The 16,132-nt window shown below is 45.4% G+C and overlaps 2 long non-coding RNA genes across 3 annotated transcripts in view; one reads left to right on the forward strand and one right to left on the reverse strand.

The window, feature by feature from the left end:
- Positions 1-10,255, reverse strand: part of LOC142826734 (uncharacterized) — a 28,948-nt gene extending 18,693 nt beyond the window's left edge. Inside the window, exons 1-3 of one of the 2 annotated variants that reach the window (XR_012900950.1) lie at positions 10,157-10,255; positions 9,968-10,117; positions 3,874-4,011 (exon numbers count right to left, since the gene is read on the reverse strand). This is a non-coding gene — a long non-coding RNA (uncharacterized LOC142826734). Of the gene's footprint in view, positions 1-3,873; positions 4,012-9,967; positions 10,118-10,156 lie in introns of those variants that run through there. The other variant, XR_012900948.1, reaches the window with a different exon arrangement.
- Positions 1,321-10,071, forward strand: LOC142826733 (uncharacterized). The gene is made up of 4 exons (XR_012900947.1): positions 1,321-1,411; positions 3,295-3,424; positions 7,545-7,648; positions 9,974-10,071. It is a non-coding gene; the product is annotated as an uncharacterized LOC142826733 (long non-coding RNA).
- Positions 10,256-16,132: the final 5,877 nt, after the last annotated feature.

Raw genomic sequence — 16,132 nt, forward strand, 5'->3', positions numbered from 1 at the left:
CCCATGCTGATAAGGTAATACCTGTTTTCTCTAGAACAGTGGTCCCCAACACAGTGCCCGCGGGTGCCATGGCACCCGCTGGGGCATTTATGGGCGCCTGCCGAATCATCTGGGCTGGCCCCGCCCCTGGAGCGCGGCACATGCGCAGTGCCAGCCCCAGGCACAAGGCACATGTGTGGTGCCGGCCCCAGGCGTGTAGTGCGTGGACGGTCCCACCCCCAGGCACGTGGCACATGTGTGGCCCCGCCCCCAGACTCTCAGCATGTGAGTGGCCCTGCCCCCGAATGCCCAGCACGTGAGTGGCCCTGCCCCCAGGCGCCCGGCAGCTGAAAGTTTGCTCTAGAACTGTAAAATGTTTGTTCTCAAACTATGTAACTAAAACAGGGGAGGGGGGACTTCACCTAATGCTAACTGCTGAATTCCTACAAAAGGTGTTAGTTCCCACATATCAGGAAGGACTATTAAATCCAAATGGGTCATTGTGGAACAAAGACTGTTGATTGGTTCCCCCATGCTATTACCATAAAGACTTTACTGACAGAAGCTATCAGGTTGGACTCTGGGGGAAGGTATTAAAATTCCTGACTGGGCACTCTTTATACTATCTGGACTTTAAGGCTGTGTCTACACAGCAAAGTTATTTTGGAATAATGGTCGTTATTCCGAAATAACTATACAAGCGTCTACACAGCAATTTTGTTATTTTGAAATAATTTTGAAATAATGAGTGGCTTATTCCGACTTCTGTAAACATCATTCTATGAAGAATAAAACCTATTCCAAATAGCTACTTCAAAATAAGGCATGTGTAGACGCTCCACTTCAGCTATTTCAAAATAGCCCCTCACCAGGGCCATTCTAAGGTATTCCTTCTGGGGCTCTAAATCGAGATAGCACATCGACGTTAGGGAAACGTGCCTTGGACTAATTTTGAGGCTCCCTTGCAGTGTAGACATTCTATTTCAAAATAAGCTATTTTGGAATAACTATTCTGGAATAGCTTATTCCAAAATAACTGTGCAGTGTAGACATAGCCTAAGGGGCAAAGATTCCTAAGCATAAGCAAGATATCCCCAAGCTGCATGTCCCCAACAGACATAAAAGCTTGTTTGTTATAGAAGCTTCCATTATTATATGAATTTCAGTTTGTACCTCATTTGTGTGTGTATGTTATCTGCTTTAACCTTATTAATAATACTTTTATTTTTCCTAGTTAATAAATCTTTAGTTAGTTTATTACAGGAGTGACAGACTCATACTACTATGGCGCAGTATGAGAAACAAGTACATCCTCATACAGTCTATGGTATCTCTTCAGAAGCAGCAGCTGAAGAAAACATATTCTTCACTGATGCTTATGAATGAACCTTCGATTATTGGCAAGGACAACATGAGAACTCCTGAAACTGTGGTAGGGTAATGTAATAAGTTTGATGTATTTGCATTTAAAGATACAGGGGTCTAAGGATTTAATTTTTTTTTGAGCGCTCCATGATCCGTCCTCTACTAACCAGGTCATCTTTCAGACTAGAAAAAATGTTGCAACTAAGCCAAGCCTCCTGCTCAATGAGTTGATGCAAAGCCAGAAAATTATGGCAGTAACTGTAGTCAGAGCATGACCAGAATTTGAACTGCTGAAGATCAGCATTTTTGTGTGCACTGCTGCACACATCTCTAACTAAACCTCAGCTGCAGCATTCATGGCGGCAGGGGTCACTAGAAACTGTGGGCCACTGAACTAATTGCATTTTTGTAATGAAAGAGCTTTATGATTTAATCAAGAAATGTCCAAAGCAGATATTCTAAGCTTCAATACCTTGATATGGTTCCAGATTAAAATGTTTGTATGGATTTCGGCAGGTGACTTGTATCATAATGAAGAGTCATGAAAGAATCAAAAATGTTTTATACAAAATTATAGTTAATGGCTCTGAAATTTTAATTTAACTGATAGCTTTTGAGAAGAGCACCTTAATTCTTACCTTAACCTCCAATGGCCAAATCCACCTTTGGCATCACTGGAAGAAACTCCATGTTCATGATAAATACATATCTATTGGACGTGCTGGTCAGGCATGTTCTTCAGGGTCATGGGTGGATTAGGACTAAATGTGACCCACACCTACAATCTCCTTTTATCTCTGGACTCCATGTTTTCCCTAAGTACTCTCAAAGGACTTTTAACTGTGAATCCAATTGGTCTCTTCCTTCCAGTCTCCTCCTCCCAAACGGACTTAGTGAGCTTCTCTTCCTGGTTCCATTTGATAGACTCTTGGTCTTCCATTGATTGGTTGACCTGGTGGGCCCCCTCGGGACTGTCTGGGCCCTAATAATTCTGCTTTAATCCACTTCTGCTCATGATGTTCATGCCAGTAACAACGGCCAGGCCTGTTGCTGACTACGTCTCTTACTCAGCGTGGCTCTGATATGAATACAGCGGAAACAATAAATGACTTGTATCTGGTCCAATACTGTTTGCTGAGTTTCTGACATTAAGCATATGCAAGTACAGACTGGCAATGGTGACTGCAAAGGCAGAAAAGAGAGACATAAATTTGGAAATGTGTTTTTAAAGTCAACGGGTCAGACTTAGATCTCCTGTAAATGCATTTTCCATGGAATTCTCTGTGCTAATTTCTATAACATACATGCCAGGTGGGCATTGATCAGACAATTGGCCAGACTCTACTCTTTTACACTGGTGTAATTCAGCAGTATCTCTACTGAAGCTAGTGGAGTTGGTATTGGAATTAGAATAAAAAGGTTTTTACACTGGTGTATAGGAGAATCAGGCCCACTTGACTTAAAGGTGTATAAATGATATAGTAAGATGACTCTCAGCAATTTGGACTTCAGGGTAATGCAAAATAAGAGTAATCTCCACACCGAGGAGACTAAAGCAAGGGCATTTCAGAAAAAACCACTAACAGCAAGGTATAAGAGAATGTACTTGGAAGCCCAGCTTCATCTGACATCTTCCTTTTGTCTGCTTTGTGTGTATATTACACTTGTTTTGCCATTCCACTGAATGCTATATTGGTGCATGTTCAACTACTTGGCTACTTACACCCAGCATATAACTTACACACCACCACTGATGTTACTGTTTTACTTGGCCCAAATTATAGAACTCTAAAAACAAAGGGAAGAGGAGAGAATGCCTATTTTCCCCCAGTATGTTCTAGAGAGTCCCTTTAGCCAAGCTAAGGATTAAGTTTCATGTTCACAGTTGTCCTAAACCAAGTTATTACTCTCCAGCTTTTCTATTTTTTATTCCTTTTGTACATATCAAAGCATTCTGATGAGGCCAAGTCACTGCATTGAAGAAAGCCAAAGTAAATAGCGAAGTTTAAATTACTACAGCAAAGGGACCAAAATTTCTGCCAGGACTAGAATTATAAGGGATTTCCAGCTCTTCTAAGAGGTACTAGTATATAAATTTTATGGATTTGGCTCACACATCAATTTTGATTTTGCTGCTGATTTATTTCCGATTACCAAGGTCATCCTTGCATTTAAAAAGTCATTTATCTTGTCAAAAATGTTACTGATGGAGTTTTCAGAGACCCACGCCAGCCTACGTTCTCTTTGGAACTCCCAAGCTTTAGTCATTTGGCATTAAGCCTGGTAACCTTTGTTGCAACAGGGTAACTGCTGTAGTTCCATGTTTGCCTTTTAAGAAATTGAGATGAAGGCAAATTGTATTGTCTAACACTCCAATTTATAGTCACATCTGACAGGGTAAGCTGCTGTCCCACAGAAGTCAAAGGGCCTGATTCTGATTTCTCATCCATTTGACCCTGGTGTAACTCCCATTGAATAGAACTACTCATGGAAGGGAAGTCAGAATCAGGCTGAGTATGTTTAAAAGAAAGGCAAAGCTGTTTTTCCAAACACAATCTAATTGGCAGAGGTAGAGCCAGGTGATGCCAAAAAGTTGTGCATTGTTGTTCTTTTAGCTGGTCCATAGTCTAGTCTTTGTTTTTAGCAGAGGCAGAGTAGCTATGTGACCTAAAACAGACAAGACATTTGTACAGGATCACTAATGCAGCAGACTTTGCATGCGAGACATTTAAATTCCTGTATTGTATGAATATTTTTTGTACATAAAATGACATTTCCTTTCAGATTTTGGAAAATGGAAAAAAAATCAGTTTGCTGGTTTCGGTTTGGAATTTTCAGGTTTCCCTCCTTTTCTTTGTACTCCATTTTCTCTCCTCCTCACCCCACTGGAAAAAAGTTGGGGGGAGGAATGAAAAAGTGAGTGAAATGAGTGAGAGAAAAAACAATAATTTTCAAAGTTTTCCAAATTCTGACTGGTTGGAAAACAGAAAAGTGTTAGACCAGTGGGGTTTTCCCAGGCCCCCCCCTCCCGCCCCCCCTCCCCTTTGAAAAAAGGGAAAGGGAGTAAAGAAAAGGAAGGGTGGGGAAAGTACCTCAAGAGTCCAGTCTGAAACATGGAAAGTGAAATTGTCCAGTTTCCAAAGAATGAAACAAAATGACATTTTAAGTCAAAGTGAAACTATTTCACTTCACCTTTGACATTGCAAAATGACACAAAATGCTTTGTTATAAAAATAACATTTCTGGGGAAAGCATAACATTTTGTGGGTCAAAAAAATTAGAGATGGATTTTCCTACACACACACTCAGGGATGAAAAAATTGGGATTTCCCAACCAGCTCTACTTTTGAGCACATTTACAGTGGATGTGTGTGAAACTTGGAGATTCAGCTGCACACAGGGCCACATAACTGCAAGCAGGGTCTGAACAAGCTCGTCCCTAATATCCAGCGATGCACTTGGGAACAGACTTCAGGAGCAGACCATATTTGCAAAGACACCTACCAAGATGTTCAGCCTATAGACTTGCTTTGCCAAAATTATTGACTTTGGCTGGTTTGGGGTTACAATTTACTTGAATATTGGATGAAGGGAGGATGAAATGTTATTTTTCTTATTGTCTGAGTAAAGGCAGCAGAATTGCATTTAACAGTCTTTCATTGAGGGGGGTCACCCTAAAGTGAGCCTCACTTCCTAAGCAAGGGGGTACAGATGCCACATTCCACTGAACGTAAGAAGGGTTGGCACTTGATAGTGTGCATTGTGCCTCGAAAGTCAGAGAGACAAGGTTGGTGAAGTAATATCTTTGATTGGACTAATTTCAGTTGGTGAGAGTGATGACCCTGTGTGACCTTATACAGAGCTCATCTTTCTTTTACTCATCAGATATATATAGTAGCCCAATGTCTGTGACTCTGTAATGCTGAAATGCTGACTGTTGCCTCTGGGCGGCGCTGTTGCCTGAGTCATGTCCTTCGCCTCCCGCCGTGGCACTCGGCTGACTTCTGCGCCGCTCAGCCGGGCCGTCGCGGGGGAGCAAGCAGCTCAAGTGGACGTTTGGGCACCATGGTCCCCATGCAGCATCTTCATGCTGCATGGGGAACGTGGGGCCCAAGTGGCCGCTTGCGCCGCTTGCTCCCCCACGGCGGCCCGGCTGAGCAGCGCAGAAATCAGCCTAGTGCCATGGCGGGAGGGGAAGGGGGGTGGGGCGGTGACGTGCGGCGTGACAGTTAATGCCCCACCCCCCTTCGCTTCCCACAGGGGCGCTCGACTGACTTCTGAGACGCTCAGCCAGGCCGCCACATCGGAGCAAACAGCACAAGCGACCATTTGGGCTCCACGCTCGCCATGCAGCGATATTACTTCACCCACCTTGTCTGTAATATCCTGGGACCAACACAGCTACAACAACACATGAATCCCCTAGGCACCTTTTGACCTGCCTTTCTCTTAGGAGAATAAAGACACAGCTGATTAGACTTATTTAAACGTCTTTGTGTCTATTCAGTGTTTACTAGAGCTGACATCACAGGTGAGTGGGTTATGGGGAAAAGCCTCAGACCTGGCATTAGGATAGTACTGTGGTGAAAGTCAATGAAGAGGCAAAGCCCAGAGGTTCCCTGCTATTCAATGAAATCAACAGGGCCATCCCTAGGAGGTGCAGGGCCTGGGGCAACCCTTCTGCTGCAGGCCTCTACCCCTACCCTGCCTCTGCTCCACCCTGCCCTACTCCTGCTCCACACTTTCCTTTAGCCCCTTCTTTGCTCTGCCTGCGCCCCACCCCTGCTTTGCCCCCTTACTCCCTCTCTGAGCGATGTGAAGCCAGGGGACTATGGGGCCTGGCTCAGGGCAGCAGCAGGGGGTCACCCCTCCCACACTCACTGCAACAGTGGGATATGGAGTGTCCTGACAGCCTCCATTACCCCACCCCTTCTCCAGCCCACTTTGCTCTGCTTCTCCGCAGTGGGGGTAAGTGGAGTACGTGAGGGCCGGGGCACTCTGCTCCCATTACTGCGGTAAAGTGGAATGCAGCCAGCCAGGAGAGGGCCGTGGAGGCTGCCAGGCCGCTCTGGATCCTGCCACCATGCTAAGTGTGGAGGTGAGGGAGGCGACCCCTGCTACTTCCCCCCACTCCAGGCCCCCATAATCCCCTGCATCCCTACTGTCCATGGGACTGTTGAGGTGGCTGCTGCAGGGCTCCCCTGGGGCATCCACTCCAAACCTTCCCATGGCTCTGGAAATCAATAAGAGTTGGGCTAAGTGTGGGGGACCTTTGTTGTTGCAGCTCTGAAGTGGCAAACAGCAGCAGTGAAAAGAGCAGCAGAAGTGAGCCAGTTTCAGTAGACGAGGTAGCAGTGGAGGTATTGCTCCATTGTCCTCCCCCTTTTGCAGGAATTAGGGATGTTATATTTTGAGTAATTGACTAATCGAATAGTCGATGCAATATGCATTGACTATTTGATTAGTCGATAGGGAGCCTCCACCTTTGACGTGTAGCAACAGTCCGAGGACTGTGGAGCGTCAGGCTCCATGCGGCGTTTCAAAGTGGCAACACCGCACGGAGCCTGGGGTCAGCGGGGGAGTCCCCAGCTGATCCCAGGCTCCACACAGCACTGCTGCTTTGAAACGCTGCATGCAGCTTGGGGACACCCCCATCTGGCTCAGAGTAGAGGAGACAAGGGGTGAGACACAAACTGAAGGTGACAGAGTCAAACCGGACTGAGCTAATTCCCAGACTGATCAGCAGGAGACACCCTGGTGGTGAGTCCAACCTCGTTGGAGGAAAGCACTGCTTCTTAGAGGTGCCCAGGGTGGCATGTAGTTTTCCCAGATTACTGGGTGGAGGACAGAGTAGAGCTATTTTGTATTGTTAGTAGGAACAGCACTAGGTCTACAAAGGCTCCAGCGGTGTTGTGGCACTGGGATCACATTCAGAAAAGGCCCCAGAACCCAGACCGTGTCCCCCTCCCCTGTGGTCTGCACCTAAGCCCTATTCCCACTTGGACTTTTCTTGCCAAAGCCCTGCCTGCTGCCTGCTTACTCCTCTCCACCCCCTGTCTTCTGTGTGAGCAGCAGATGGGGCCTCAGAAAAGAGAAGCCAAACTGAGGTGAGGCCTCAGGACAGAACACGGGGTGAGTGGGCAGCAGCAGGGCCACAGTCTGGATGCTGGGGCTCACAAAAGATTAATTTGTCCCTTCAGAGGAAAACCTAGCTATTGAAGCTGGCCCTTATTGATGCCAAGTCCAGATGGCAGAAGGACAACATGGCCATCTAGTCATCCGTGTGAGCCTGCAAAAACCCCAGGTTTGTACGTTTGTTAAGTGGTAAGCGTGCTCCCAATTGCCACTATGTAATTGTGATGACTCCCTTTTCCAAATCCAAGTGGTAGTAAAGCATTTCAAGTACTTTGCATTTGAGAGAAAAGTGATACCTCAAAAAAGTTGGAAGCCTTGACTTGTGACAGATACAGCCTTGATTACAACAATCTTGCTTGCTGGACAATGCCTTCCATGCCATTATATCTCACAGTACTTGACACACTGTAGTAATAGTCTAAATTAAATATCAGTACCAGCATGTATAGACTTGCAGGTAGGTAGATTGGTAGGAATTAGTTGGTCAGCTGCTGAGGTGCAGCTGCCAGTGGAGAGTAACAAAAGTACACAGAAGCAGTGAGTAATATGTGCAGTTGTATTATTATAAATTGAAATGATTATTGCATTTTCAACACTTACGTAAGCATAATGTAATTACACAAGCTAGAACTTAGGCAACTAAAGCAGACAGGCTCCCAATGCTCCCAAATGCAATGGTAGATCTGACGTTCCTTGTGCACTGCGCCTTACTCAGACCTTTATCTAAAGACACAATCCAGTCTATAGTATCCACATTCTTCAGGCTCAGATAATTTTGAGAATTGCTGATATGAGACAAACAAATATATAGAGTCTTCAAAATGACTCGGACCAATGAAAGTATGTACATAGGTACTATGCCTACATGTTCCTATTCCTGTTATTTTTGTTCTCTGTCCTTTTTTCCCTTTCTATTGTTATGTTCACTTGTTTAATTTGTCTTGAGAGTGGAACACAGCAACCTTCTTTTCTAATTTGTACATAGTGCTTCTTCCCAGGGGACCCTAATTTTTATTAGACTCTCTAGATGCTACCACAATCAGGGCCAGACTAAGGGGTGGGCTAGCCGGGCAGCTGCCCAGGGCGCCAACCTATGGGGGGTGCCGGGCTGCAGCGGCTGCCCATGGCGGGGGCCGTGTTAACCCCCTCACCAACGGCCATCAGCGCCCTTCCCCCTGCGGCTGCAGAGCCCTGCATGGCCAGGTGCAGCTCGCCCCGGGCATCCCCGGCCTGCACGCCATCGGTGGTGGCTGGCTGACTGGGCAGCACATGTGCCGTGCATCCGCCCACGTGCCCTGGGGGTGGGCCCGCGCATGCTCCGTGCGCCCGGAGGCGGGGCCATGCACTGCACGCCTGGGGTCTGGGGTGCCAAAATGGCTCGGTCTGGCCCTGATTGGATTAATCAACCAATCGAATAGTTGATGGAATTTCCATTGACTATTGGATTAGTCGATAAGGGCACCTCTGCCTTTGAAAGGCGGAAGTGCCGTGGGGAAGCACAGGGTGTGTCTAGACTACATGCCTCCTTCGACGGAGGCATGTAGATTAGCCAGATCGGAAGAGGGAAATGAAGCCGCGATTAAAATAATCGCGGCTTCATTTAAATTTAAATGGCTGCCCCGATCTGCCGATCAGCTGTTTGTCGGCAGATCGGGGCAGTCTGGATGCGACGCGCCGACAAAGAAGCCTTTCTTCATCGGCACAGGTAAGCCTCGTGAAACGATGAAGAAGCCTGTGCCGATGAAGAAAGGCTTCTTTGTCGGCGCATCGCGTCCAGACTGCCCCGATCTGCCGACAAACAGCTGATCGGCAGATCGGGGCAGCCATTTAAATTTAAATGAAGCCGCGATTATTTTAATCGCGGCTTCATTTCCCTCTTCCGATCTGGCTAATCTACATGCCTCCGTCGAAGGAGGCATGTAGTCTAGACACACCCACAGGGCCAATGGGGGACTTAAGCAGGACTCCCCATGGGGCTCTTGTACCGGTACTTTTCAAAAGCAGGGAGCCTGGGACCAGTGGGGGACTGCTTGAGTCTCCCACTCACCCCGTGCTCCCCGCAGTGCTTCTGCTTTTGAAATGTAGCAAAAGCAGGGCTTTTGCTACATTTCAAAGACAGAAGCACCGCTAGTTTCCCGCTGTGCCCCGTCCCCTCCCCTGCCCAGAGACAGCTCCTGCTCCCCACCTTGCTGCCTCGCTCTGATAGAAGCAACAAGAAGGGGGGAAAGCAACTTGTCAAGTCACCAGTGGACTAGTCACTCACATCTCTAGTGTGAAGTAGAGTAGCGGGACCCAACTGACTCTGTTAGGCCCAACCTGACCCAGGGGCCTGTGAAACTGATGCTCTATGGCTTGGGTTGCTTTTTCATTTTTATTTATTTATTCATTCATTTATTTAAAATATGTTTACCCCACCTCTCTATTTAAAATATTCGAGGTGGCTTACAAAATTTTTAAAACAACCCACATTCCCTGTGCTGCTTCTTACCTTTAGTTCCTGCCCTGTCAGCTCTCCTGGGGATGTGGACCGTCTGCCTCACTCTCATCCTTGCAGGGTCAGTGGGAGTTCTGTCATTGATCTCCACAGCTCAGCTTCCATGGTCTGCAGCTCCAGCTCCAGCTCCAGCTCCAGCTCCAGCTCCAGCTCCAGCTCCAGCTCCAGCTCCAGCTCCAGCACCTCCCTGGCAGGAGCCTGCAGTTTGTTTCTGCTCTCCTCCTCCACCAGCCCAAACGGAGCTGGGCTGCTCCCTTTTATATTCCATCTCCAGGTTGAGCCCGCCCACCAGAGTCAAGAGGTCATGGCCTCTTCATTCCACAGTGTGCGATTAACCCCAGCTGGGTCAATGCAGGGTAGACACATCTCATCACAGGATCTCTGAAGCAAATGTGTTCCTCCTACTGTAGTGCTAACTTTCAGCCACTGTCTGCATGGGGGAAAGGAATGACCTTAGACCTCAGTCATCCTCCCCCCTCTCCAATGATTGCCAACAGTGTCTCAAGGCCTTTTTGGTTACTAGCATCTCCTTGTATCATTAAAGCAGGCTATAATTCCACTCTCTGATCCTGAGAATTTTTTTCTTCCCAGATATTGAATAAGTTTGGGCCTTTTAACGTACAACAGAGTGTCTCGTTTTCTGACCTAAAGATACAGGGAATGCATGAAGCTGATGAGAAACAGAAGTGATTAACTTGATTTCTTTTCATTGAGAAATTAGGATTTAATGTCCATCCCAATAAGAGGAAATACATTCTTCATGCTTCCATTTATAATGTCAGAGAGAGAGGGAAAGCAAGCAAGAGGGAGATTAACAAATACAATATACAGGAGCCTAAATTGAAACATCATTTTTCATAGGAAGAAGGCTTTGGCACAGTTCAGGCTGTTTGTGATGTAGTGTCTCCAGTCAGCCTCAGTAAAAGTTGGCTGCAGTTTCTCATAACCTGCCTTTTGAGACTCAGTGACTGCTTTTCTTCCCATAGATCTGATTACACTAATTGCATATTTTTTTAAATTACAAAATGGAGGTCATAAGTCTACAAATGATCTGAGAAATGGATGTTTTTTCTACCCTGCTTTTTATTGAAGTGTCTGTCGTTTTCTCTCTGCCATTTTCAGCCATTCTAGATCTTAAGGCTTCCCAGGGGCTAGGCATTGTAGAGCTGGCGAATAGACAAATTGTTAGAGAGCCTATGAAACTGTTTCATGGGATCTAGTTGTAATAATTTCTAGTATGAGGGATACCTGGAGTTGAAGAGATCCTTTTCCAGCCAAGGTTGAATTGCAACATAAGTGAATTGGGATTGAAATGATCTGTGTATCCATCTCCTGCCTCAGCTGTATATTCCAAACAGAGCACACTCGCACAGCAAGATGGAACCAGAAGCAAAATGAAAAGTGGTGGCCAAGGCTTGGGAGGTGAACATACAGATTATATACTCTGTCAAAGCTGCAGATGTTGAGAGGTGAAAGCTGGATGATTCTAGGAATTTTTCTGGCCAGATAATACCCTTGTGACCATTTGCTATAATACAGTAGAACAGAGGTTCTCAAACTGTGGTCTGTTGACCACCGGTGGTCTGTGAGCTCCATAGAGGTGGTCTGTGGATAGTTCTCTCTACAGTTCCTACACTGGAATGTTTTCTGTGTGAAAATGAAGTGATTCTTGACCCCAAAAAATAGAAAATTACATTGAAGAACATCTTGTTGCTCTTAAGCAACAGTCTGTAGATTACTTTCCAGTAGAAGCTGAACTAAACAACTGACTGTGTAATCCTTTTGGAATTGAAATTGGTGAGCTACCCTTTTGTTTGTCCAGTTAGGCACAAGAGTCCTTACTGAAGCTTTCTCGCAACAAAACATTGTGGTCTGAATTTAAAAGAGATTCCCTAATTGAGTTTTGACTTCAAAGAACCAAAGAATACCAAGAATTTACAGACAAAGCCGAGCATTTTCTGATGCCTTTTGCTACTATGTACCTGGCAAGAAAAGATTTTCATCACTTACTTCCAGAAGCAGTCTGAATACTGAACCTGATCTAAGGCTAAAGCTCACAAACATTACACCTGACTTCCCTGAACTTTGCTCATAAACAGACACATAGAAAAACAAGACTATTGATATTAAAATATGAGTTGTGCACTTTTATTTGTAGGACAAAAAAGTTAATTATTAAGGGTATTTTTATATAGCACTTTTATCCAAAGCACTTTAAGGTAATTAGCAGACAGTACAAACAACATTTGGAAATATCATTAAGTGGTCCACTGAGAGCCTCAGCAATTCTCAAGTGGTCTGAAAAAAAAAAGTTTGAGAACCACGGCTGTAAAGGAATCTCGATAAAGAAGGTGAGAAGGTGGCACCTCTTCTCTCCTGCCAGGGACTCATTCCAAAGATGAAAGTTGAAATGTCCACAGACAAGCGTTAAAGGCAGATGGGAGGGCCTGTCTAAAATGGGACCACCTGGCAATGACTCAGCTATTACAAACTACATTAGGTGCAAAAAAAAAAAAAAAAAAAAAAGAGAGAAAGACACGTTTTAGTGGTTCTTGCTTCTACTGATTGTGAAAAACATCAGGACCGATATGTCTGCCAAGAGGTGACCCGATCACATCACTCCCATCCATCTTGCCAACTCAATAAAAAAAGAAAATCAGACATTCAGGGGCATAAAACCCCCTATGTTCACATCTATGAAAAATGAACATAAAAGGCAAGGAATTAAATATGTGGGGATGAGATGAGTGGGGAGAAGGGAAATTGTTACAATTGTGGTTTAGGGGATTTCCATGAAATGTCTTCAGTAGCTGACTACTCATGCAACTTCTCTGCATAGTCTGGTATGTATTAATTCTACAGCAAATATGCGGGTGGAGGCAGGCTAAAAGGACATTAACTTAGTATTATTGCCATTCACTAACTGAGTAGACATTATTATTACTGCTAATAATAATTAACAATATTTTACATTTGTGTGACACTTTACATGTTCGAAACACTGCGGGAGTTGTGAACAGGTTTCAGTGGATTTGGACCACCCTCCCTCTCTTCATGGCTAAATGGAGGAAGCATCAAATAAATTTTTTCTATGTAATATGAAAAAGACCCACTGAGCTAATTAATCAACACAACATACCTGATAAGTAGGTGGATAAGTATTGTTTATTTCACCTGACACAAGGGGACACTAAGGCAGAGAGGCTGGGCAACTTGCCCAAGACCACCAAAGCTAGCTGATGACAAAGAGGGCTAGAACATGAATACCTGGCTGCTCACCTGAATGGTCTTCACATTGTCAAAATACGTCTGCTCTGACCTTCCTACCCCCTTTCCACTCCCATGATCTTTATACCACCTCAGATGAAGGTGTAATAGAAACATAGGGCCTGATTCTCCTTCTCACTTTAGTTTCAAACTACTGTAATTCCACTGACATCAGGGAGGTTACTTCTGATTTCTAGTCATATAAGTGAGATGAAATGGATCATGCTCAGACAATTCAGGGGCTAAATTTGGCGCACAGCAGATGAAAAAGGAAAACATTCCCATTACCTCCCCCAAAAGTGGAAAACCACTTTAGAAATTGGCACTGTTATATAATCACTCTCATGTTGTCAAACCAATCTGATAGCTTTCTTTGATAGGATAACAAGTCTTGTGGATAAGGAAGAAGCAGTGGATGTGGTATGCCTAGACTTTAGTAAGGCATTTGATACGGTCTCGCATGATATTCTTATCAATAAACTAGGCAAATACAACTTAGATGGGGCTACTATAAGGTGGGTGCATAACTGGCTGGATAACCGTTCCCAGAGAGTAGTTATTAACGGTTCACAATCCTGCTGGAAAGGAGTAACAAGTGGGATTCCACAGGGGTCAATTTTGGGACCGGTTCTGTTCAATATCTTCATCACCGATTTAGATATCGGCATAAAGAGTACACTTATTAAGTTTGCAGATGATACCAAGCTTGGAGGGGTTGCAACTGCTTTGGAGGATAGGGTCATAATTCAAAATGATCTGGATAAATAGGAGAAATGGTCTGAGGTAAACAGGATGAAGTTTAATAAGGACAAATGTAAAGTGCTCCACTTAGGAAGGAACAATCAGTTTCACACATACAGAATGGGAAGCCACTGTCTGGGAAGAAGTACAGCAGAAAGGAATCTAGGGGTTATAGTGGACCACAAGCTTAATATGAGTCAACAGTGTGACGCTGTTGCAAAAAAAGCCAACATGATTCTAGATGCATTAACAATTGTGTTGTGAAAAAGACATGAGAAGTCATTCTTCTGCTCTACTCTGTGCTGATTAGCCCTCAGTTGGAATATTGTGTCCAGTTCTGGGTACCACATTTCAAGAAGGATGTGGATAAATTGGAGAAGGTTCAGAAAAGAGCAACAAGAATGATAAAAGGTCTAGAGAACATGACCTATGTGGGAAGGCTGAAATAATTGGGTTTGTTTAGTTTAGGAAAGAGAAGACTGAGGGGGGACAGCAAGGGAGCTTTAGGTTGGACATTAGGAAAAAGTTCCTAACTGTCAGGGTGGTTAAACACTGGAATAAATTGCCTAGGGTGGATGTGGAATCTCCATCTCTGGAGATATTTAAGAGTAGGTTAGATAAATGTCTGTCAGGAATGGTCTAGACAGTACTGGATCCTGCCATGAGGGCAGGGGACTGGACTCAGTGACCTCTCAAGGTCCCTTCCAGTCCTAGCATTCTATGATTCTATGCTTCATTTTGAGCCCACGAAAGCTTGATACCATCTACCTGTTTTGTTAGTCTTTGTTAGTCTTTAAGGTGCTGCTAGATTCTTCATTGTTTTTTATGTTTTTCCAGTTACAGACTAACTCAGCTACCCCTCTGAAGCTTTTGTACTCAAAAAGAGTTAGGCCTTGTTGATACCCTGCTGCTGCAATCAAAATCAATTTAGTGGGTCTAGTGAAGACCTGATAAGTCAATGAAAGACTGTTCTCCCACTGATTGAAGTAATCCACCTCAACAAGCGGAAGAAGCTACGTCTATGGGAGAGTATCTCCCATCAACATAGCGTGAAATAGACTAGGAATGTAAAAGGTTAACTGGTTAGTCAGTTACCTGGTAAGTATTAGCCTTACTGACAGGCTTGCCAAGTAACTGGTTAGCAGGAGGGCTGGGCCCCTGCCCATGGCAGTCTGGCCAGCAGGTCCCTGGCCACAGCAAGTGGGCCAGAGCAGCTCTCTGCACACGGTGCGACAGGCCCAGCCATCAGGACCCTTGCCACAGCCAGGAAGGTTGGAGCAGTCCTCCCCACAGAGAGCCGGGCTGGAGAAGCCTCTGCCTACAGCAGGCTGGTCGGCAGAGCCCTGGCTGCGGTGGCCCTGTCTGAAGCAGCCCCCACTGTGGGACTGCAGCCCAAGGTGCTCTGCACCAGCCCTCCAATGGTTAACCAGTTAAATGATACAATTTTAATGGTTTAACCAGTTAACGGTTGTAATGGGTATATACACCCCTCTACAAACACCACTTTAAGTTGCTGTAAGCTATGTCGACATACATTACTTATGTAACATAACTAGCATCACGTACATTGACTTACAGCAGGGGTCTCAAACTCAGTTTACCATAGAGCCAATGCCAGTCCTCAAAAGCCGCCTAGTGGGCCAGCAGGTACCTCCCTTTGGCACTCCTCCAGGGAGCTGTGAGGGTCTCCTAGCCCTTCCTGCTAGCCTGTGCACGCCCCCCCCCCCCCATGCACGTCGCCTGCCCCACCTGTCACCACAAAGGCCCCTATTGCTATCACTGACAGTGTAGTGGGCAGGAGTGGGGAGCACACCCCTGTGGCCCAGGGAGGGTGTGTACAGAGCTGGCCCATCCACAAATGTAAGCTGTAAAACTATTAACTCATTTTGTGAAACTGACTAGCTATCCGTGATGCCAGTTCTCCTGATTTGATCACTAGTCTCCTGAGAATTGGACTATTTTTTTCTGGAAAGCCCCAGCCACACTATTAGAATTAACCCAGATCTGGGAATGTCACTAAGTGATGCCTCATGCATCGCTATCAATTGTAATTGCTCTGATTTAGTAGGAATAAGAGATCCTCCAGAAAAGGGCTTATTTTCCGGAGAATCACATCTAGACTGGTGCTTTTCTCCGGCTTATCCCCAAGCC

The sequence above is a fragment of the Pelodiscus sinensis genome, chromosome 2 (assembly GCF_049634645.1).
Source record: "Pelodiscus sinensis isolate JC-2024 chromosome 2, ASM4963464v1, whole genome shotgun sequence".
NCBI classification, from domain to species: domain Eukaryota; kingdom Metazoa; phylum Chordata; order Testudines; family Trionychidae; genus Pelodiscus; species Pelodiscus sinensis.